The sequence below is a fragment of the Lipotes vexillifer genome, unplaced genomic scaffold (genome assembly GCF_000442215.2).
Source record: "Lipotes vexillifer unplaced genomic scaffold, Lipotes_vexillifer_v1.1 scaffold948, whole genome shotgun sequence".
NCBI lineage: Eukaryota > Metazoa > Chordata > Mammalia > Artiodactyla > Lipotidae > Lipotes > Lipotes vexillifer.
Genome location: NW_006793764.1, coordinates 3,018,135 through 3,042,654, shown reverse-complemented (window position 1 = coordinate 3,042,654; position 24,520 = coordinate 3,018,135). Strand labels below are relative to the sequence as shown.

At 40.2% G+C, this 24,520-nt stretch overlaps 1 protein-coding gene across 1 annotated transcript in view; it reads right to left on the bottom strand.

Moving 5' to 3' along the window:
* The window catches only part of TJP2 (tight junction protein 2), a 137,170-nt gene that overhangs the window by 92,649 nt on the left and 20,001 nt on the right, over nucleotides 1-24,520 (bottom strand). The window contains exon 2 of the mRNA XM_007466773.1: nucleotides 14,242-14,362. The gene's annotated coding sequence lies outside the window, so the exon portion shown is untranslated. The remainder of the gene's footprint in view (nucleotides 1-14,241; nucleotides 14,363-24,520) is intronic.

The following is a 24,520-nucleotide window of genomic DNA, read 5'->3' as shown; positions in this document are numbered from 1 at the left end:
TGGAGGAACCCTCCCCTCTTGGCAAGGTGCCCTGGGTCCTAGAGGCACTGTGCTCTGCGTTTTAACATTTTTTTTAATTATTATTTTACTACTATTTACATTGCAGAGTATATAAAATCCACACTCTTCAGGGACAGGTGCCACTTGTTAACCCTCCATTAAAAAACAAAAAAAAAACCAAAAAAACCTGGATAGAAAGTAATTGATTAAATGCACATTGTGTGCCGCAAACCTTTCAAACACTATTTTAACTCATTTAATGTAAATCCTCCCATCGCCCCTGTATATTTGTCATTATTGCCCTACTTTAAGATGAGGAAACCAAACTTCCCGGAGGAAAACAGCTTTGCCCAAGGTCATCAGCGAGTAGATGGTGGGTAAGACTCCAGACCTACTGGACTCAAAGCCCATTCTCATCACTGCTCTCTGGCCCCTCGCCTCTACAGCAATAAAACAATTGCACACAGCTGGGGTAGAGGTAGGTCTTTGGTTGTTATTATTGTCGTTTTCCTTTCGGCTCCTTTTAACAGAACTTAAGAGGGGTTTTGCTGACACAACAACTGAACAATGCTGGGGAATATTTGTGAAAATCTTCCTCTACGATATTAGAAAGGTAAATGCCGCAAATGTCGTTTGACTCCAGCTAGTGAGCCAGGAATTAGAATTCTCAATTCAAATATGATTCTGGTGCTAAGAATCCCAGCGGTCCCTCTCCCAGAATAAGTTCCTTAAGAAAAACACTTTAATAAGGTAATAATTTTCCATTTTAAGGAAGAAGGCCCTCATCTCCCATGCAAGGGAGGGAATCTAAGGTGAGACAGGCCCAGGGGACTGTCCACGTGATACACAAGTCCTCCAGGAAGACCAGAGGGGTCCCTGGCAACATCTGAATTTCTTTCAAAAACATTATCAACAGAATCCTCTAGTCCTAAGAACTCAGTAGACACAGATTGAAACTGTTGAAGTGTCTCCTTGACTGTCAAAGAATCCTCAGACCTGAAAGGGGCCTTAGAAAAAAGCTGCAAACAGACAGTTTTCCAGGGCAGCCACGCAAAACAGTGCAGGCCTCTTAAAACACAGGAAGCTGGGCCTGGGAAAGGCACTTCCAAGAGGCATTGGATAAAGCTTGAAACATGGCTCTAAAGCTTGAAACATGGCTCGTAGCATTTGTTTCTACAAGAACAGCTTCCTAAATTTTCCTGATGATAAGAATCACCTGAGGCATCCCAGGTCCCTCCCTGAGATACTGACTCAGTGGATCTGAGAAGGGCCCTGGGGAAATTTACATTTTTAGCAGGTACCCACCAGGGTGAGTCTTAACATCAGGGAGGTTTAGGACATTCTACTAAAGGGACGTTGTTAAAGACAGGAAGGTTACCATTTTGAAGGGAGGTAAAACATTTCCAAGGTCAGAAAATAATTTTCTACTTGCAAAACGTCTTTGGTTTACAAAAGAAAGGGTCTGAATGTTATAATCCTCTTGGTATGCTGATTTGCATACGGATTTGTATATACACATATGTTTGGATTTCAGTTATTTTAAAATAAATGATACTTGTTTATTTACACAAACCATACAGTAGATCACACAAAAAACAGTAAAATGCAACTAAAGTGTCATCATCCAGAGCAAACTACTGTTAATAATTCGATGAGCATCCTTCCAGGTACCTCCATGCACAAGTAAGCATGTAGATATCATACATAAAGTTATATACCTGGGACTATACTAGACACGCTCTTTTGCTACCTGTTATTTCTACATAGGAATATTGTTTGACTAATTTTTTCATGGCAATATAGATCTATATTATCATTTTTCTAGCTGCATCATATTCCATTTGTATGAATATACCATAATTTGCTGAATAAATACTTAAAAGTTCTTTTAAAAATTGGTATAGACGACAAAGTAAAAATCAGATGGATGAAACTCTTAAGATTTTCCATAGACAATGAGAAAACAAGTAGTTTGTAAGACTAAGGCACAATTCATAAGATGTGTATAGTGTACAGAACTTCCCTGCTGGTCCAGTGGGTAAGACTCTGTGCTCCCAATGCAGGGGGCCCAGGTTTGATCCCTGATCAGGGAAGTAGATCCCACATGCATGCCACAACTAAGAGTTCGCACGCTACAACTAAGAAGTCTGCATGCAACTAAGACATGGTGCAGCCTAAAGAAATAAATAATTTTTTTTAAAAGATGTGTATAGTGTACGTAGTATGTTAGTAACGTGTAAGATATGTTAAAAAACAAAATAAATGGAGTGTTTTTTCTGTTAAATATAGATGAAAAGAATGAAACAAATAAGAATGTTACTTATAAATAGAAGGGTTCTGATGGAAGGACAAAGTAAATCGTAAATATTCATATTGAATAAAATATTAATATCTAATTTACAATTGTATTTATTTAGATATAATGTAATAATATATTTTTATAACTATATTATTGTTAATAATAAATATTCCCTATCTAATAAAATATTAATGATACATAATAAAGCCCGCTCATGTTGCCTCCAGATTGACAGCTAAATCATCCTAAATTGATCACCCACTGGTGACACCCATTATGTCCAATTCTGGCCCCATGTATATACTCTGTCCCAAAACGCAGACAAATTACTAGTGAGCTATAGCTATTGGCCAGGTATACTTGCCCTGCATCCCTCTGATGGAGCAAGCCTATGCTGGCTTCAGACACCTTTTATCTGCTAAGACCCCTTGTTCAACCACAGGTCTGGTCTTTGTGACCACACCATCACTGGGGAAAGCTGACACCGTATAGAGACAGGACATATAAAGATTGCAAGCACAGGTTCCAGAGTATGGACCTTCCACCCTATTAATACCCTAACCTAACTATGTTAAAGTGTTCGAATCTTTTCCCCTTGCTTCTCACTGCATGTTTTCAAATTGAACAAATCATGTGACTGCAACACCCGACTTTGGTGTCTGAGCCTTTCTGTCTCATAATCTCTGGGAGAGATTGCCTGGCAGTGTCCTTGGAGGCTAAGACTGCATCAAGGTAATTTCCCACATTCCTAGAGTAATGGGGAGAAGCAAGCAACAGGGAATTCCTGTACAGGGTATTTTGTCTAATCTCACCCTACCATCAGAATACCTCTAAATGAATCAAAATTTTGGCTGAATTGAAAATCACTGTCACCAACCACTGAACTAATGAAAATGTAAAGTACCAAAATCAGGGCTCCAGTGATGACACTCCTCCCGACCAGAAGCTAATTGCATTATTTTATTATAATGGGAATCATAAAATAAGCTTACTCCAGCCTTCCCCACACAGCCACAGCACCAGGAGCCCAATAAAGGCAGCACACGCACACACAATGTAACTGCTGCTGATTGAAAATTCAATTGCATATCTCAGCCACGGAAGAGCCCTTGTCCATGAAAATTTCCTTAGGCAGTGCTGTGCTTAGCCTAGAGGGTACCTGAAGCCAGTTACTGGATCCCTGAGTGTCTGGAATAGGTGGAGGATAAAGTGCTGAAGAAAGAGGCAGGTGGTGGCAAGGAAAAAGGGTGATAAGTACAGAGATTCCTTTTAAGAAATGTGGCTGTGAAAAGTAAGAGAGAGGTGGGGCTCTGGGTTCACAAGCCCCTAGTCATCTTTGAATTCTTGGGTTCTGGACTCTCTAAAACATGCAGGAGTATAATTAAATTTATGTTTCAGAACCTAGATGGAATATTACTCATCTATGTGCTACACTTAAAATGTCCAGACATCTCAGATTTCCAGTGATAGGCCAATGGCCACCTCTCTGTCTTGCTGATTTCATAAGTGAACCATGCACTCTAATTTTTGTTTGGAAAACATGGTAAACTATAACTAACACATTCAAAAATAAACACTTCATATTTTCATTTTTCTTCCACTTCAATGGTACACCAATTTCTCACAATGAAAGTCTGCTTAAATTCCTAAAATGACAAAGTCTTTGTATCTACGTATTTGGAGCAATGCTCTTTCATTTTAAATACTTGGAGAAGAAAATACGGAATTATTCTTTGGGTACTGACAAAACTATTTGTCTGAAATCTCTATAGCTAGACAATTAAGTTGCCTGAATCCCTGAATGCTGAAATAATTCCAAGAAAATGTATTTATAATACAAGTGCACTTTGCTTAAAACATTTAGGCTGGTTTGAGAAGGAAATTTAGAACATCTGGGCTTCCCTGCTGGCGCAGTGGTTGGGAGTCCGCCTGCTCATGCAGGGGACGTGGGTTCGTGCCCCGCTAAAAAAAAAGAATAGAACATCTCGTGTCTGCTTCCAGCTCAGCTGAGGGCCAGGAAGGAGGTGCACCAGCCACAAGTGGCAGGCGAAGCCCGACAACATTGGAACAGCCCTTGGGCTGAGTGGAGGTACTTTCTCCACTGAAGTCTTGAACCCCTCAAACTCATCCATGAGGACTGGAATCAACTTCTTCCAAACTTCCATTAATGTGAGAAACAGGCTGAGGGAGATTTGGGCTGTGCCTGGGTTCCACAACCAGCAAGTGACTGAGGCATCACTTCATCCAGTTCTTCTGACTTTAAACCCTTCTGCTCTCTCAAGTATCAGGTGCCTGCCACAGTTCCTCAATCAGGGATCAAACTTGTGCCCCCTGCAGTGAAAGCACGGAGTCTTAACCACTGGACCAGGGAATTCCCCAGAATCTGCTTTTTTACCAAGACTCCTCCCACCAACCAGGCAGGTGGCTGACAGTTTTTGTGCTTGAGCCAGGTGTCAGGCCTGAGCCTCTGAGGTGGGAGAGCCCAGTTCACAACAATGGACCACCAGAGACCTCCCAGCCCCACGTAATATCAAATGGTGAAAGCTCTCCCAGAGATCTCCATCTCAACGCTAAGACCCAGCTCCACTCAACAACCAGCAAGCTACAGCGCTGGACACCCTATGCCAAACAACTAGCAAGACAGGAACACAACCCCACTCATTAGCAGAGAGGCTGCCTAAAATCATAATAAGTTCACAGACAGCGCAAAACACACCACCGGGCGTGGTCCTGCCCACCAGAAAGACAAGATCCAGCCTCATCCACCAGAACACAGGCACCAGTACCCTCTACCAGGAAGCCTACACAACCCACTGAACCAACCTTACTCACTGAGGGTAGACACCAAAAACAAGAGGAACTACGAAACTGCAGCCTGTGAAAAGGAGACCCCAAACACAGAAAGTAAAGCAAAATGAGAAGACAGAGAAACACACAGCAGATGAAAGAGCAAGGTAAAAACCCACCAGAGCAAACAAATGAAGAGGAAATAGGCAGTCTACCTGAAAAAGAATTCAGAGCAATGATAGTAAAGATATCCAAAATCTTGGAAACAGAATGGAGCAAATATAAGAAATGTTTAACAAGGACACAGAAGAACTAAAGAGGAAACAAACAGTGATGAACAACACAATAAAGGAAATTAAAAATTCTCTAGAAGGAATCAATAGCAGAATAACTGAGGCAGAAGAACGGATAAGTGACCTGGAAGATAAAATAGTGGAAATAACTAGCACAGAGCAGAATAAAGAAAAAAGAATGAAAAGAATTTAGGACAGTCTCACAGACCTCCGGGACAACATTAAAGGCACCAACATTCGAATTTTAGGGGTCCCAGAAGAAGAAGAGAAAAAGAAAGGGACTGAGAAAATATTTGAAGAGATTAGAGTCGAAAACTTCCCTAATATGGGAAAGGAAATAGTCAAGCAAGTCCAGGAAGCACAGAGAGTCCCATAGAGGATAAATCCAAGGAGAAACACACCAAGACACATATTAATCAAACTATCAAAAATTAAATACAAGGAAAACATATTAAAAGCAGCAAGGGAAAAACAACAAATAACATACAAGGGAACCCCCATAAGTTTAACAGCTGATCTTTCAGCAGAAACTCTGCAAGCCAGAAGGGAGTGAAAGGACATATTTAAAGTGATGAAAGAGAAAAACCTACAACTAAGATTACTCTACCCAGCAAGGATCTCATTCAGATTCGACGGAGAAATTAAAACATTTACAGACAAGCAAAACCTAAGAGAATTCAGCACCACCAAACCAGCTCTACAACAAATGATTAAGGAACTTCTCTAGGCAGGAAGCACAAGAGGAGGAAAAGACCTACAATAACAAACCCAAAACAATTAAGAAAATGGTAATAGGAACACACATATCGATAACTACCTTAAATGTAAATGAATTAAATGCTCCAACCAAAACACACACTGGCTGAATGGATACAAAAACAAGACTTGTATATATGCTGTCTACAAGAAACCCACTTCAGATCTAGGGACACGTACAGACTGAAAGTGAGGGGATGGAAAAAGATAGTCCATGCAAATGGAAATCAAAAGAAAGCTGGAGTAGCAAGTCTCATATCAGACAAAAGAGACTTTAAAATAAAGACTATTACAAGACACAAAGAAGGACACTACATAATGATTACGGGATCAATCCAAGAAGAAGATATAACAATTGTAAATATTCATGCACCCAACACAGGAGCACCTCAATACATAAAGCAAATACTAACAGCCATAAAAGGGGAAATGGACAGTAACACAATCATAGTAAAGGACTTTAACACCCCACTTTCACCAATGGACAGATCATCCAAAATGAAAATAAATAAGGAAACACAAGCTATAAATGATACATTAAACAAGATGGACTTAATAGATATTTATAGGACATTCCATCCAAAAACAACAGAATACACGTTCTTCTCAAGTGCTCATGGAACATTCTCCAGGAAAGATCATATCTTGGGTCACAAATCAAGCCTTGGTAAATTTAAGAAAACCGAAATCATATCAAGTATCTTTTCTGACTGCAATGCTATCAGACTAGATATCAATTACAGGAAAAAATCTGTGAAAAATAAAAACACATGGAGGCTAAACAATACACTACTAAATAACCAAGAGATCACTGAATCTAAGAGGAAATCAAAAAATACCTAAAAACAAATGACAATGAAAACATGACAACCCAAAACCTATGGGATGCAGCAAAAGCAGTTCTAAGAGAGAAGTTTATAGCAATATAATCCTACCTCAAGAAACAAGAAACATCTCAAATAAACAACCTAACCTTATACCTAAAGCAATTAAAGAAAGAAGAACAAAAAAACCCCCCAAAGTTAGCAGAAGGAAAGAAATCATAAAGATCAGATCAGAAATAAATGAAAAAGAAATGAAGGAAACAATAGCTAAGATCAATAAAACTAAAAGCTGGTTCTTTGAGAAGATAAACAAAATTGATAAACCACTAGCCAGACTCATCAAGAAAAAAAGGGAGAAGACTCAAATCAATAGAATCAGAAATGAAAAAGGAGAAGTAACAACTGACACTGCAGAAACACAAAAGATCATGAGGGATTACTACAAGCAACTCTATGCCAATAAAATGGACAATCTGGAAGAAATGGACAAATTCTTAGAAAAGTACAACCTCCAGAGACTGAACCAGGAAGAAATAGAAAATATAAACAGACCAATCACAAGCACTAAAGTTGAAACTGTGATTAAAAATCTTCCAACAAACAAAAGCCCAGGACCAGATGGCTTCACAGGCGAATTCTATCAAACATTTAGAGAAGAGCTAACACCTATCCTTCTCAAACTCTACCAAAATATAGCAGAGGGAAGAACACTCCCAAACTTATTCTATGAGGCCATCATCACCCTGATACCAAAACCAAAGATGTCACGAAAAAACTACAGACCAATATCACTGATGAACGTAGATGCAAAAATCCTCAACAAAACATTAACAAAAAAAATCCAACAGCACATTCAAAAGATCATACACCATGATCAAGTGGGGTTTATCCCAGGAATGCAAGGATTCTTCAGTATATGCAAACCAATCAATGTGATACACCATATTAACAAATTGAAGAAGAAAAACCAAATGATCAACTCAATACATGCAGAAAAAGCTTTTGACAAATTTATGATAAAAACTCTCCAAAAGTAGGCATAAAGGGAACTTACCTCAACATAATAAAGGCCATATATGACAAACCCACAGCCAACATCATTCTCAGTGGTGAAAAACTGACCATTTCCACTAAGATCAGGAACAAGAAAAGGCTGTCCACTGTCACCACTATTATTCAACATAGTTTTGGAAGTTTTAGCCACAGCAATCAGAGAAGAAAATGAAATAAAAGGAATCCAAAATAGAAAAGAAGAAGTAAAGCTGTCACTGTTTGCAGATGACATGATAGTATACATACAGAATCCTAAAGATGCCACTGGAAAACTACTAGAGCTAATCAATGGATTTGGTAAAGTAGCAGGATACAAAATTAATGCACAGAAATCTCTTGCATTCCTATACACTAATGATGAAAAATCTGAAAGAGAAATTAAGGAAACACTCCCATTTATCACTGCAACAAAAAGAATAAAATACCTAGGAATAAACCTACCTAAGGAGACAAAAGACCTGTATGCATAAAACTATAAGACACTGATGAAAGAAATTAAAGATGATATCAACAGATGGAGAGATATACCATGTTCTTGGATTGGAAGAATCAACATTGTGAAAATGACTCTACTACCCAAAGCAATCTACAGATTCAATGCAATCCCTATCAAACTACCACTGCCATTTTTCACAGAACTAGAACAAAAAATTTCACAATTTGTATGGAAACACAAAAGACCCTGAATAGCCAAAGCAATCTTGAGAAAGAAAAACAGAGCTGGAGGGATCGGTTTCACTGACTTCAGACTATACTACAAAGCTACAGTAACCAAGACAGTATGGTACTGGCAAAGAAACAGAAATATAGATCATTGGAACAGGATAGAAAGCCCAGAGATAAAGTCACACACATATGGTCACCTTATCTTTGATAAAGGAGGCAAGAATATACAATGGAGAAAAGACAGCCTCTTCAATAAGTGATGCTGGGAAAACTGGACAGCTACATGTAAAAGAATGAAATTAGAACATTCGTTAACACCATACACAAAAATAAACTCAAAATGTAAGGCCAGACACTATAAAACTCTTAGAGGAAAACAAAGGCAGAACACTCTATGACAGAAATCACAGCAACCTCCTTTTTGACGTACCTCTTAGAGTAGTGGAAATAAAAACAAAAATAAACAAATGGGACCTAATGAAGCTTAAAAACTTTTCCATAATTCAAAAAGAGTCATGTACCGAAATGTTCATTGCAGCTCTATTTACAATAGCCGGGCCATGGAAGCAATCTAAGTGGCCATCGACAAATGAATGGATAAAGATGTGGCACATATATACAACGGAATATTACTCAGCCATAAAAAGAAACGAAATTGAGTTATTTGTAGTGAGGTGGATGGACCTAGGGACTGTCATATAGAGTGAAGTAAGTCAGAAAGAGAAAAACAAATACCATAAGCTAACACACTTATATGGAATCTAAAAAAAACGTGGTTCTAATCAACCTAGGGGCAGCACAGGAATAAAGACGCAGACGTAGAGAATGGATTTGAGGACATGGGGAGGGGGAAGGGTAAGCTGGGCCAAAGTGAGAGAGTGGCGTGGACATATATACACTACCAAATGTAAAATAGATAGCTAGTGGGAAGCAGCTGCATAGCACAGGGAGATCAGCTCGGTGCTTTTTGACCACCTAGAGGGGTGGGATAGGGAAGGTGGGAGGGAGACGCAAGAGGGAGGAGATATGGGGATATATGTTTATGTATAGGTGATTCACTTTGTTATACAGCAGAAACTAACACACCACTGTAAAGCAATTTTACTCCAAGAAAGATGTTAAAAAAAAAAAAGGTAGGGTGCAATTCTTTTCTTACAGAAAAAAGAACAGAACATCTATACTGAGATAACCTGTGTATTTATAGGTATTTAACATTTTACTAGCAATGAATTTTAAATTTCACATACTCTAATAATTTCCGACCACTCTCCTTAAACAGGCAGTATAGAAAACTGAAATATAAGAGTATCTCATCCAGAAACTCAAGAACCAGAAACAAACAGGCTAGCGGCTTGGTATCCTGATCTCCACACCACTGCTTTTCCCAGTGAACCATGAGGAAACAGCAGAAAAAAAGGAAAAGCTAGTAAACAAATTGAAGCACTGGGTGAAAGAGCACAAGGTGAACCAGACCTGGGTTTCGACAAGCCCCAGTTCTGCTACTTCTTAGGTTTAAAGTATGCCATTGCCACTATTCAACTGTTTCTGAGCTATAAAAATGGCAAGTTTACATGGTTGGACCCAATGGTTGTATGATTTGGTCAGCTTATCTCAACCCTCTAAGCTTCCATTTCTGCACCTGTAAAATGGTGTAATGAGTTGTATACTGTTTCCTCAAATTCACATGTTGAAGTTCTAGCCCTCATTACCTCAGAATATGATATTATTTGGAGACAGGGTCTGTACAGAGGTAATCAAGTTGAAGTGACGTCTTTAGGGTGGGCCCTAATCGAGTATGACTGGTATCCTTATAAAAAGGATAAATTTGGACACAGAGACAGACACATAGAGAGGCAAGACGACCTCCGACAAGCTAAGGAGAGAGGCCTGGAACAGGATCCTTCCCTCATAACTCTCAGAAGGAACCAACCTTGCCAACAACTTGATTTCAGACCTCTAGCCTCCCAAACTGCGAGACAATACTTTCTGTTGTTTACACCACCCAGTCTGCGATATTTTATTTTTACTGCAGTCCTAGGAAACTAATACAAATCAAGATTACAGCTGGACCTACACCTCATAGGGTGGGTATGAGAATTAAATGAAGACATGCAGGTAAAACACCCAGCGCAGTACCAAGTACACTGTAATAAGCACCCAAATAAATAAAAAGCTTTCATCTTTATTACTGTAGGTTGATACATCACTTCCTATCAGAATTACAATGGAATTCTCACCACAAACAACTTTTCCTCTCACTCAGTGAAGCATCTCCAGGCCTCTGATGCACAGTCCGGCTCCCCGCGTTTCTTTTCCCGTCTTTGCATACCTGGCCAACAACTTTCCCTCCTCAGGTTCCTCTTGAATATCACCTCCCCCAGGAGGCCTCCTGTCACAGAATCACTGCCTCAGGCCTTCTGCTTACAGTACAGGGCGAGAGCAGCCCTTTTCACACGGCAATGTAATTACTGATCCCAAATTAGACTCCCAGATGGACAAGCCTTTACATTCCTCTAAATTTCCCTCAGGCAGTGCTGTGTGAGGTGCTCATTAAATGTTTGTGGAAAGAAACCCTTCACCACAGGTAGGGAAACTGGCCACACACCACCTATAAACAAACCATGCTCTACAGCAGCTGTGGAAAGTACAGTCCAGGGACTTTCCTGGTGGCGCAGTGGTTAAGAATCCACCTGCCAATGCAGGGGACACGGGTTCGATCCCTGGTCTGGGAAGATCCCACATGGCATGGAGCAACTAAGCCCGTGCGCCACAACTACTCAGCCTGAGCTCTAGAGCCCGCGAGCCACAACTACTGAAGCCCGCGTGCCTAGAGCCCGTGCTCCGTAGCAAGAGAAGCCACCACAATGAGAAGCCTGCGCACCGCAACAAAGAGTAGCCCCTGTTTGCTGCAACTAGAGAAAGCCTGTCCGCAGCGATGAAGACACAATGCAGCCATAAAATTAATTAAAAGAAAAAAAAAGTGCCGTCCAAGTTAGTGGTTCTCAAAGCATGGTTGGGAAAGCAGAAGTAGGAGCCTGAATGGGAACTTGTTAGAAATGCAAATTCCTGGGCCTCACCCCAGACTGACTGAAGCTGCAATTCTGGGGAGTGGGACCCCGGAATCTGTGGTTTTAACAAGCCCTCCAGGTGATTTTGATGCAGTTAAAGTTAGAGCTGCTGTGATGAGTGTCTCCAATTCCATATGAAGAGCTTGGGCTGCTGGTGTGAGCTCCCCAGGTACCCCTACTGATGAGGCGCCCCCAGGGGAGAGGGCACTGCAGAGGGGCTCCCAGGGGCACAGAATTTTTTAATTTTTACCTTCAACTCACTTTTCTATGCCCATATTATGGGATGAGCTGGTAATAACTCTAAAGTATCTAAATTACCTAACAGTGAGAATCCATATCTAGGAAGTGAGTCTCTGCCCAGACTCTTAGCATCCTTCCTGAGAGTAAAGAGGCAAAGGTGATTTTGCCACATCAGAAAAATGAACACCAAAGCCACTTAAAGTAGCAACAAACAAGTGCCAGGCAAACAGTGCTCTCCAGAGACTCCAAGATTGTAAAGGAGGACAGCCGCAGGTAGAAGCTGATGATCAGAAACCTCAGGTCAAGAGTGTGCTGTACAGGGACCCTCCTCCACCCATACCAGACATGGCTTAGGGATCACAACATTCTTACTCAACAAACGTGGACAGCACCTAGGAATCCTTAGCTCCAGGCAGCCACTATCAATCGATCGGAACTGGCCCTAGAGAAAAGCCTGTTACTATCCTAGTTTAGGAGTTAAGTCTTCAGCTCTGTAAAGTTAGTATAGAAAACAGCTGCTACTATAGGAATCTCACTGAACTTAGGAATCAGAGGCTATGCAATCTTGGGGAAACCATTTAAAATCTTTGAATCTCAGTTTCCTTATTTGCAAAAGGGAGCTGGCAACAGCTCCTCAGGAATGTTCTGAGGATAAACAAGATGGGTGAAAACACCTTGCCCAGTGCCTGGCAAATAAAAGGATCTTAATAAATATTTGCTGGATTTGAAACTACAGCCATGTGGGGAAAAACCTCACCACCCAAGTTCACCTGAGGCTAATTTACCCAGAAACCCAAGCTTCAGTGTTTACACATGCAAGAGCTTTGGAGTAAGACGCTGACTTGGGAAACCAAACTGATGTTGAAGGGAATGTGGTCACTAGTGTAAGGGAATCAGACCAGGGAGATAATTTATCAGAAAGGGCTTGCTTGAGTCAGAAAGATACTTCCCTCCATAGACAATGCCGGCTCCAACCCCGCCTTTGCCATACTCCATGCCACCCCGCAAAGTCATTTGACTAAAGCAAGAGATCCTACCTAGAAATCTACTTTCAGGAAAACCACTTCCGGGGTCTGGGCAAGCATCTGTCTTATGTTTGGAACCTTTACGAGCTCCATAGAGAACATCTCAGTAAACAAAATCCACTCCCAGCCCTATCAGTTCAGTGGACACTAAGGACTTCCCCACGCAAGTGTCCCCATTTGGACAACTAGACTCCAAGAAAGGCCTCGGTTAAGGCCTCGGTTTGTGCCCAGTGCTTGTTATACGTTAACTCATTCGGCTTCATGTTAACCCTCCCTTTTTTTTTTTTTTGGCGGCTCTGCACGGCTTGGGGGATCTTAGTTCCCTGACCAGGGATTGAACCCATGCCCTCAGCAGTGAAAGCGCAGCGTCCTACCCACTGGACCACCAGGGAATTACCTAACACTCCCTTTTTACAGATCTGGGGCTCTCACACATTAAGATGTGCCCAAAATCACAGAGTCGAAAGGCAGGAACCCTAGGATTTGAACAGCTATCTGCTATTCACACTCCACTAAACTCCAATGCTGACATGCAGTTGGAATCCACCCCAGCAGGGTCCTCGAGCTTAAACAGACAGGAATTATGAAACAAGTACACGGAAAAAATTCTAACCCCATTCCAGCCATCCATGGTCAGGCCTATGATCAGTGGTAAGTGTAACTAAGAACAAATACATCCTAGCATCTGTCAAAATAAAATTTAATACCTTATAAATCCCATTTAATTCATACTTAAAACTGAATCAGTAAATAGGTAATACTCACCTATTTTGCTAAAATCCTGTACATAATTAACCTTTAGAAGCCAGTGTGACTGATGTCTTTTTTATTTTCAGCAAAGTGCTTACCACTGTTATATAATTCTGCTACCTCAAAGTTAACAGAACAAACGTGACCTACCAAAATGACCTATAACCCTAGATATCAAAATACCTTGCTAGGCATTTATTCTGAACTATGGGGGTTGGACTTACATGCTTTAGCAGGAAGCACCTCAGTTGGCATTCGCCCAAAATTACCTATCAATTCAGATCATAAATGCGGGTAAGATCTTTCTGTTCTTTGGGAAATAGGCCATTACAATTAAATTTTCCTGGATATTAAACAGTTTCACTATCAGCAACATCGAAAATGGTGGCCTTGACTTCCAGGATGTGACATAATTTACATCACACTTTTGGTGGAGGAAAGCCAGTAACTAGGCTGATGAGAGACAAAAAAAGCAAGTACCTGGTAAAGCAGGCTGTCAACCGGCACTAGTCTGTGTTTCCTGGAGCACTCGTGCCAGGAGGTGCAGCTGGGGTGCCAATCCCACTCACAGGGAGATGATAATAATGTGGTACTTCGCACCCTGAAAAAGACAGTGTTGTTAAAAATCCGACACAGTCATGCCCAGCTTGGCAAGATCTTCGAAATGCACTTAAGTTCACATTCTGTACAATTTACCCATTTATAGTATGGCTTTTAATATATTCCCAGACTTGTGCAACCATAACCACAATCCATGTTAGAATATTTTCATTACTTCAAGAAAGAAACCCAGGACCGCTTAGATATCACTCCCTAATCCTCCAATTCCCTCCCCTCCCCCACCCTAGCCCTAGGCAACCACCAATCTAATTTGGGTTTCTATATAGTTACCCCTTCTGGAGATTCCATACAAATGAACTCATACAATACGTGACCTTTTGTGACTGGCTTCTTTCACTTAGCATAACGCTTCCAAGTTGCATCTGCATTGTAGCCTGTGTCAGAGCTTCACTCCACTGTATAGATATATCATACTTATCTACTTTACAGCTGATGGACATTTGGTTTGTTGTTTCTACTTTTTAGCTATTATGCACAAATGTGTATATGGACCTAGTTTTTATTTCTCTTGGAAATATATCTCTGAGTGAAACTGCTGCCCCTAATGTCTCCAGTCTTCAAAATATGGAAAAAAAATGAGTAATCATGTGAAGTTTGGCACCATGAATCCACCTGAGGACCAATCTCTTATAAGAATTTACTTTTCAGGTTAAAAAAAAAGTACTCAGCAGGTGAGAAAACATCTAGAGAAAACTTTTTTTAAATTGTGGTAAAATACGCTTAATATAAAATTTACCATTTTAAAATATACGATAGAAAAAACATTTTCAACTAAAAGATAATTACAATAGTGGCTTGTCTCTATATATTTATGTGTGGGTTGCCCCAAATCAGAAAAGATGGCAAATACGTTTTTTCTTTTTACCCCTCATCCCAGGGAAACCCAAGAAAACCCTTTCTGGACATTTTTCTGAATCCTACATGTGCCTTTCACACAGCACATGGAAGCAAGTTCATTTCTGGGCTGGGGCTGGGCCTGGGCCCCGGCAGCCTCACGTGGGGCATCGCAGAGAGCCCTAACAGTGGGAGGAGGAATGTGGCTTCTCACCAGTTCTGGACATACTTTTCTGTTTGCTAGACAAAGTGATATTGTGGCATCAGTGCAAAACACTCCCTACACAATGAAACAGGAATAAGAGATAGTGTCCATTCTATTTGTACAGGCGGGGACACATAAGAAAACCCTTTCTGGACATTTTTCTGAATCCTACATGTGCCTTTCACACAGCACATGGAAGCAAGTTCATTTCTGGGCTGGGGCTGGGCCTGGGCCCCGGCAGCCTCACGTGGGGCATCGCAGAGAGCCCTAACAGTGGGAGGAGGAATGTGGCTTCTCACCAGTTCTGGACATACTTTTCTGTTTGCTAGACAAAGTGATATTGTGGCATCAGTGCAAAACACTCCCTACACAATGAAACAGGAATAAGAGATAGTGTCCATTCTATTTGTACAGGCAGGGGACACATTTCCCTTCTCCAAGGATCAGCAGGAAATGTGGGCACAGGCTAAAGCAGAGCCATCTGGATATCCTACAAAGCAAGCAACAGGATTACAGCCCAGCCCATATATGGTTTCTATTATTACTTCCCACGATAAATAAATGCCCAGCAGATCAAGATGGGCTTGGTTATGCTTTTGGCCTCAATATGAAATTTTCCTACAGGTGTTAGTTCCAGAGAGAGTCTGCTTCTTTTATTGAAATGGCTTGTTTTGAATTAAATCAGTTTTCTGAATTTTGATAACATCCTGATTTTAACTTTCTTTTATGATATTGCCTGAGGTTTTTGACATGTACAGGAACAACCAGTAACAATCAGCCACTTCTGAAATACACTATTATTGACTAGGGCTACCTTGTCAATAATAAGTTTGGAAGAAAAACCTAAATAATACTCTTGGTGTTCAATATGCACATTTTTTGTCAGGTAACATGAGTTAGTGCTGGAAAACTTCACAAAATTTTAAAAGGGAAATCCATAAGTGGCTCAGTATTTTTGTAAATGGATGTCAATTCTTAAAAAAAATTTTTTTTTTCACTTGTGGCCATGCTAAAACCAAGTAAGCACTGGCAAAATATTTGCTGTGCACCTGTCATCTGCTGGGCATTATGGTCAATATACACATGTGTAAGACATCCGATCTGTGCTTCAATAAACTTGCAATATACAGTCAATTGGTTGGTTCAGCCAGTTTTGGCCTATCACGTGATTACATTTTGCAGAGTAGAAGCCCCAGCACAGGCCTGTTTGCAGACAGCAAAACAAAAGTACTAAAAGGAGAAGGGGGTTGGTGGTGAAAGAATTCCTCGAGGTTTTGAAAACTCAGTCATGACCTGACTTCCAATTATGTTTTAAAACACAAAAGGAGCTGCTCTGAAATACTACGCAGTATTATATGTAAGTTGAAGCAATTGGAAGATTTCTTGAAAAGAATGAAAGGGATAGAATTCTTGGAAGAAATACTGGCCCCACTATTCAGTCAACCAGCTCAATAGAAATCTCCAGTATGAATGCTGGTGGGCAGATTTCCCTCTGTAGAAGCACAGCCAACCACCTACCTTCTTACCACTGAGATGTCTAACAGCAGCAGGGAGGGAAGGTATTGGGACAAAATGTTTTCAGGAAGATCAGAGAACTCTGAGGTCAAGAGAGAACAAGTAGGATATCATGGAAAGTGCCTCTCTAGATGCTTGTTCCTCCAAGTGTGGTTCATGACTGAAGCATCAGCATCATCTGGACCATCCACTGGGTGGGCATCACCTGAACTGACAGTATCACCTGGAAGCATATTAAAATGCAGACTCTCAGGCCCCAACACATCTGCAGAATTAGAATCTGCATTTAACAGAGTGATTCATATGCACATTAAAGGGTGAGAAATAAGATATCAAGGTGCCTCTGAAGGATTTAGAACTCATTAAGTAAATTAATCAGCAGGAGATAATCCGTCCTAGGATACCAGGAAAGGAGAATTTACTACAAGGTCAGCAAGGGATATTTATATGTCCACAGGAAGGCTGTGTGAGGTGATAAGAGAGTCAGCAAACAAAACATGAGGGTCAGCAAAATACTGTTTTGTCCATGTATATTCAAGGAACTCAAAGTTTTACCGATATAAGGAAGATCTTGACCTGTGATGCAGTGCTATTTCATCAGGCTTAAAGGAATGTTCTCTAAAAAAAAAAAAAGGAACACTCAAGTTCCCTTATTAAGGATCACTTTGGAATGAATAATTTGACTTCTGTTTGGCTAGACTTGGGAATTGAGGAGAACAGAGGAGGATCTACCTAGGGTACTTACTCATCCTGATGGCTGGAAAAGGTTATCTCCAAAAAGAAATAAAGAATGTGGCAATCAATTTACACATCTGAATCATGTGTGTTTGTTTAGGGTTAATCCCTTAATGAATGGTCCTGAGCCAGAAACTAAGAACATCCAGCTGCTGTCAGTGAGTGCCAAGCCCTTGATCATGATGACTCAAATGAGGCTGTTTCACACTTGTAAAGTTCGAAGACCAAATTAGAATTAAGGAATGGTAAAGATATAAGCCATGTGTATTGCAGCTTCCCAATTCTCCAAATTATATGTCCAGAACAAACATCCCTCATTATTCACAATATTCCATACTTGGCCTGGGGATCCTCCCTGACTTGACCCTCTAAGTCGTCCACCCATCAGCAGGCTTTGGCCTGACTTATGAAACTTGTTTGCCACCCCTTACAAAAGGTCCTCCCAGCTCTAAATTTCTGTCATTCTGGGACAAAGGGCCGGGCTAAGGTATGCCCAATCTCTAGGGGCTACTTGAGGAATCACATTTTGGTCATTACAACATGTTTTCCATAGTCATCACTAAACACTGACCCACAATGCCTCTCCTAGGGTCACTCTATACCTCTTGCACCCTCTACACATATACTCACTTTCTTTGACTTTCCAGACAACAGCAAAGTCATCCTTGTCATCATGCTGCCTCAGGATTCCATTCTAAAGCATCTCTGAAACTTCCCAAAGAAATACCTAATTTATTTCCAATAAAAACTACCTTTTAGATTCGAAGAGAATCTACCTAAATCAAGCGTCTCAACAGCAGTAGCATGGACATTTTTTACTGGGTAATTCTTTATTGTGGGGGGTGGGGGCCGTCCTGTCCATTGTAGGATGTTGGGCAGCATCCCTGGCCTCTACCCTCTAGATACCAATTCCACGCCCAACCCCCAAGGGCTGGAACAACCAGAACTGTGACCAGACATTGCCAAATATCCTTTAGGGGACAATTCCTGCCACTGCACCCCCTCCCTTGAGAACTACCGACCTAAATGATTATAGTAATCCTTTCAGGAAGATGGGACTATGGATGATTTCTTTCCTCCTTATTTTTCTGAATATCTGTTGTTTATATGATAAAATGAGCTAGTGACTTTCTATTTTTTAAAAAAGAAATATCATTAGCTATACAGATACCTCAAGTTGGTCCTTGAGTGCCAATATGTGGCTTGTTCAGTTTAAAAACTGAATCTGGTCTTTAAAAATACTGCGCACCATACAGACACCTTCAGTTGAACGTCTCAACATATAAAAGACACAGATGAAAACAAAACAAAACAAAACAAAAAGACACAGATGAAGGACTTCAGAGCATAAAGTCAGGACTGAGGCCTCTTAACCATTCAGAAATGCTTCTTCAACGTGGTAAATCAGTGGGGCTGTATAAAGAGATGTGAAGCAAAGACTGCTGTTTCAAGAGAAGTGTTTACCTGAAACATAGTCTGCATGTACACTTCAGTCAGAAAAATACTTGCATTGTAGGGAAAAAAAAAGGGCACAATTTAGTTCATCTTTAAGACCTGCTACATTTATAGACCATGTTAAAAAAAATGTCAAAATCATGAAATTAAAATATCTGAATGTAAAAATGGGCTCTAGGTACACCCATTACTTCGTCTTCTTGACTGCTAGACCAGGAATTTTCTTAGAGTATTATTTCCATGAATTTCATTACTGACTATTTTAGTTCAGTCTGGGAAGGCCATATCTGCCAGGAAGAAACAAGTTCTCATTTGCTGAGATGATACAAATTTGGAATGAGCTCAGATGGAACTTGAAATGGAATTTAACTTTAGCCATAAAAAGGTAGTGTGCTTAGAAAATGAATATGATAAATGAGATAAAATGTATAAATTGCTTTGGGGAGCAATGTTATTTAAAATGCTGATAAGAACTAAACAAATAAATGGGAGGCTAACTACACAAAAAGCAAAGCAAAGAAAGAAACAAGTTCTCAACGAAGAACTCAACATCTATTACCCTTATGACAGGGATGACACTTTCTTCCATCTAGGCTCCGGAAACACACAAAGCATCTTCTGGTCTCCGCTGCTTACCCAGGGTGCTGCCAAAGGTTCACGTGTCTTCTGCTCTCAGGTAGAAGTTCTCTTTTGTTAAGTGGGGTGATACCAACTGCTGCTTCCAAAATAGCCATATATTTCTTGTACCTCATCTTGTCTCTTTCAGTACAAGGTCAAGTAAATTTTGGGCACTGTTCCACTGAAGCAGATGAAGTAATCTTTGCAATACCGGAAGCTGCTCTGCTTTTAGATGCTCAGCGTACCCCTAGGCAGAGCTATTACACTCCACTGTAGGGGGTAAGGCATCGGGGAGAGGCCAAGGCCAAACCACGAATAAATAAAGAAACTTCCCTGCAACGTCAGTATTATATAAGGCTAGAGAATTCTGAATAAAGCACTAATGAAAATGATTTGCAGGATGACGGTGGTTTTAAACACGGCAATCTAACGTACAATCCCCAATTAATCCACACATAAATCCCTGAAGCCACTAATCCTTCAAGTACTAACGGCACAGGACGTGATTTATCTCAAGGTCTAGTAATAAAATAATAATTGGTCCAAAAAGCCTGCATGCCTCTGGGTGAACTAAAATCAGAAGCAGATCTGCTCCTTCTATAAATACCTCTCTCTAAAAGGCTGCTCTTGACACTGAAAAAGGAGTTCCAGTTGTCATTTATGACAATGCATTTCTAAATGCTATCAACTTTTTGCTTGAGTCAATTGCAAAGCAAAAATTAATTAATAGAGAAACAATTCTTTTTTTTTTTTAATATCTTTTTAAATACCTCTAAAACCCAACAGAAGTGAGCTCTGCTAGCATGGAAATAATAACTATTTGGAGATATTCAGAATGGAACCCCTCTCCCTTTTTTATAAATGTCTCCTCTCAGCTGTAAGGACTTTTCTTACCCTCTTTTCATGGGGTAAAGGTGGATGGTCCATCATATGGCCCACCTAATGGGTCAGAGTCCACATGACCCAGCCTGGGTAGACCAGCCCTCCCTGGGCTGAAAATAAGACATTCAGAGAGAAATGCCCTCTCTCCACTGGAGTTGGTAGCCAGGGCTGATAGGAGGTTAGGGCTGCTAGCAATCATGTTGCCCACCGGGTGGAAAGGGCTCTCCACTAGCTGCTGAGAAACAGTACCAGGGGAAATGTGATGACATCATTTGAGTGTCTCGATTCAGCTATGCCTAAGATAACTGTCATCCTAGGAGATCCTAGGTACACTTTTATTTAGATAATAAATTGATTTTTGTGAAATTTAGTTTTAGTTGAGTTTTTGTCGCTCTGAAAGGGTTCTGATTTATACGCCTCCCTGACCACTTCTTCAAGCTATTTTCTCTTCTATTTACTGCAATACAAGTTGTACTGCTCCCTTGTCTAAACAAACTCATATACAGAAGGGAAGTAAAATCAAAGAGAGTCGTCCTGTAATACTTCTGACTAACCTAGATATTCACAGTGAATAAGTGTCCCAAACCCTTCCACATCCCCCATTATTTATTTATTTATTTATTTTGTGGTACGTGGGCCTCTCACTGCTGTTGCCTCTCCCGTTGCAGAGCACAGGCTCTGGACGCGCAGGCTCAGCGGCCATGGCTCACGGGCCCAGCCGCTACGCGGCATGTGGGATCTTCCCGGGCCGGGGCAGGCGGACTCTCAACCACTGCGCCACCAGGGAAGCAAATCTTCTTCCACAGTCTCTCTCTTTCCTTAACAGCAAGTTTCTTTTTTCTTTTTTTTTTTTTAACTTAATCAGTGGTCTCCAAAGTAGGGTGCATATACCAACAATCTTTGAGGTGTGGGAAGAAAATATTAAACCATCTATTTCTTTTTTGTCTCTTGTCTACTAAAATTTTAGTTTAAGCATTTATGTTATTAAATGTTTGTAATGTTTACTTTAGGGACTAATACAGTTAAGTCCCCTACATATGAACGAGTTCCGTTCCAAGAGCGCATTTGTAAGTCCAATTTCTTCATAAGTCCAACAAAGTTAGCCTAGGTACCCAACTAACACAATCGGCTATACAGCACTGTACTGTAATAGATTTATAATACTTTTCACACAATTAATACATAAAAAACAAACAAAAAATAAAGAAAACATTTTTAATCTTACAGTACAGTACCTTGAAAAGTACAGTAGTACAGCACAACAGCTGGCATACAGGAGCTGGCATCAAGTGGACAGGCAAGAAGAGTTACTGACAGGAGGAGGGAGAGGAGGTGGGAGATGGTAGAGCTGAAGGATCGTCAGCAACAGGAAACAGAGGGCAAGATGCATGTGACAATGTACGCTAGACATGGGAACGAACTTACATGACTGGGCAAGGGAATGCACATTCGCATCTTTGAAAGTTCACAATGTGAAGGTTCATATGTAGGGAACTTACTGTATATTTTAAATTACATAAAAGTATATCTTTTTTTTTTTTGGCTGCGCCTCGAGGTATGCAGGATCTTAGTTCCTGAAGTCCCAAAAGTATATAATTTATAAAGTAATATACTCATATATATTATAGAGTATGCTTAAAAATCTGATGGGGTGTGTGTGAGCAAAATAAGTTTCAAGGTCAGTAACTTAACACTTCAACTGCTAAGCCTCAATTTCCCTCTTTATTAGAGGCCTGAACAGATGAACACCAAGTTATCTTCCAAAACCAGCAGCAGACTAAAAGCCCCTGCTTCACTTGGCCCGATTATAAAATTACAGTCGGCCCTCCACATTTGAGGATTACTATGCACAGATAAAACCAACCTTGGCGGGGAGGGTTCCAGAAAGTTTCAAAAAGCAAAACTTGAGTTTGCCTAGCTCTGGCAACTGTTTATATAGCATTTACATAGTACTCACAACTAGTTACATAGCAACTACACTGTATTTACAGCTATTTATGTAGCATTTACACTATATTAGATATTATAAGTAATTTAGAGATGATTTAAAGTATACAGGAGAATGTGTGTGGGTTGTAAGCAAATACTATGCCATTTTATATAAGGGACTTGAGCATCTCTGGGTTTTGGTATCCTTGCGGGTCCTGGAATGAATCTCCCATGGATACTGTAATATAATCTGACCACAAGTAAGTGGTGAAAACAAGGGACAAACCATTTGATCTTGGAATATTCCATTTCCATAGCATTCATGATACTACTCCCACTGGTTGTTCTACAAACAATTAGTACCAGTTAGTCACAGGAATTCTTTTATAGGCTGAACTTGGTTGGCTACAGCTGCCACTGCCAAAAAAAGCTCCAATACAGCCCTCATTTAATCATACAGGACGATGTAATTATACTTACACAACAGTCTTTGTTCTAACAAATTGTATTTCTAATGACGTGTGATAAAAATTACTACACAACCCTCTCAAACAAGCAATGACACAACCCTCTCACACAACAAATGAAGTCTGAGTTACCAACAACAAAAATCAAGCTAAACTTGTTATCCTTTGGAAGCTGTTTTACTACAGTGAAAGTGACAATACTTTATAAATAGCATATATTAGAGCTTCATTTTCTGTAGGAATTTCTGATGCATTTAACGTAATAACTCTTACAGAGTGATTCTTATCTATGATGATGTCATACAAGATTAAAATTGGGTCTTTCATTAGGAAAAAAATTCTCCTTTAGCAAGTAATTAGAAAGAATTTGCTTTTCTTCCACAAATAAGATTGTTCAGTTTTCTAATGTATTTATTCATTTTTAAAAACTGTTACCTTTGTATGAACTCCCTCATAATAGTACATGAGGACCACAACACAGAAAAAAATAAATCTAGCCGAAACACTCCATCCAGATATGTAATTATAAGGCTATTTTCTTTGTAATTCTATAACATCTTCGGAAATATTCATTCACTTGGTTAATTCCAATTTCTAGAGTTCTAGAAATTCTTTATAACTACAACTATCTGATTTAAAAATCACTTATTTTAAAAAAATTGTTAAATATATATGATCCAAAAAACTTTTAAGTCAGGATGCTCAAGTTCTCTTTCTGAATAATCAAAATTGAATATAAAAATTCACAGATAAGACTGAACTTCCCTTTGAACTGGTTATTTCTACTTATTTCTGCGGGAGGAAAACAGTGGACATCTTTCTTCACGGGGTATTCTAACTGTTCCTGTGTTCAGAAGTATAAAAATGGAAATGAACTAATGTCCCAAACAGGCTGTTATACAGGGTGTGGTCTGCTTTTCAGGGAGCTGAAAAAAGCCTTAACTAAAAGTACAAGAGTCGGGGAAACAGTCCTTTTTTTTTTTTTTTTTAACTCCACTGCACATAAGATAAATTATATGACTTTAGGCATAATTTCATCCCCACACCCCGCCCCCAGTAGCTTCACATAGAATACATCTTTACATGTTTGCTACTCAGATGAGCCACTAGAACACTGTAAGAAAAACAGACTACATGGTGTAAGAGAATTACAAAGAGTTCAAGATTAGTTGCAGATCTCCTAGATTTAACACACCCCCCATTTCTCCCCCCACCGCCAACCCCCGGTCACCTCATACTAGTTTTCTCTCTTCATCGCCAGTCTCAAAATGCACTCACTACTGGGTTTATACTATTACCTTCAACTGGATGTCACCAAATCTGTCCTTTCAACCCTGTCCTCCCACCCAACCCAATATCTACCTGAAGGAACCCACTGCCCAGCCCCCAGCAGCAGTTGCTTCTTGCCTTTTCCTGGCTCTCCTGGCATGAGACCTTGAAGCCATCCTCACCCATTCCTGGGGTGCCCAGTCATACCAAACCCGTGACACAGGGAAAG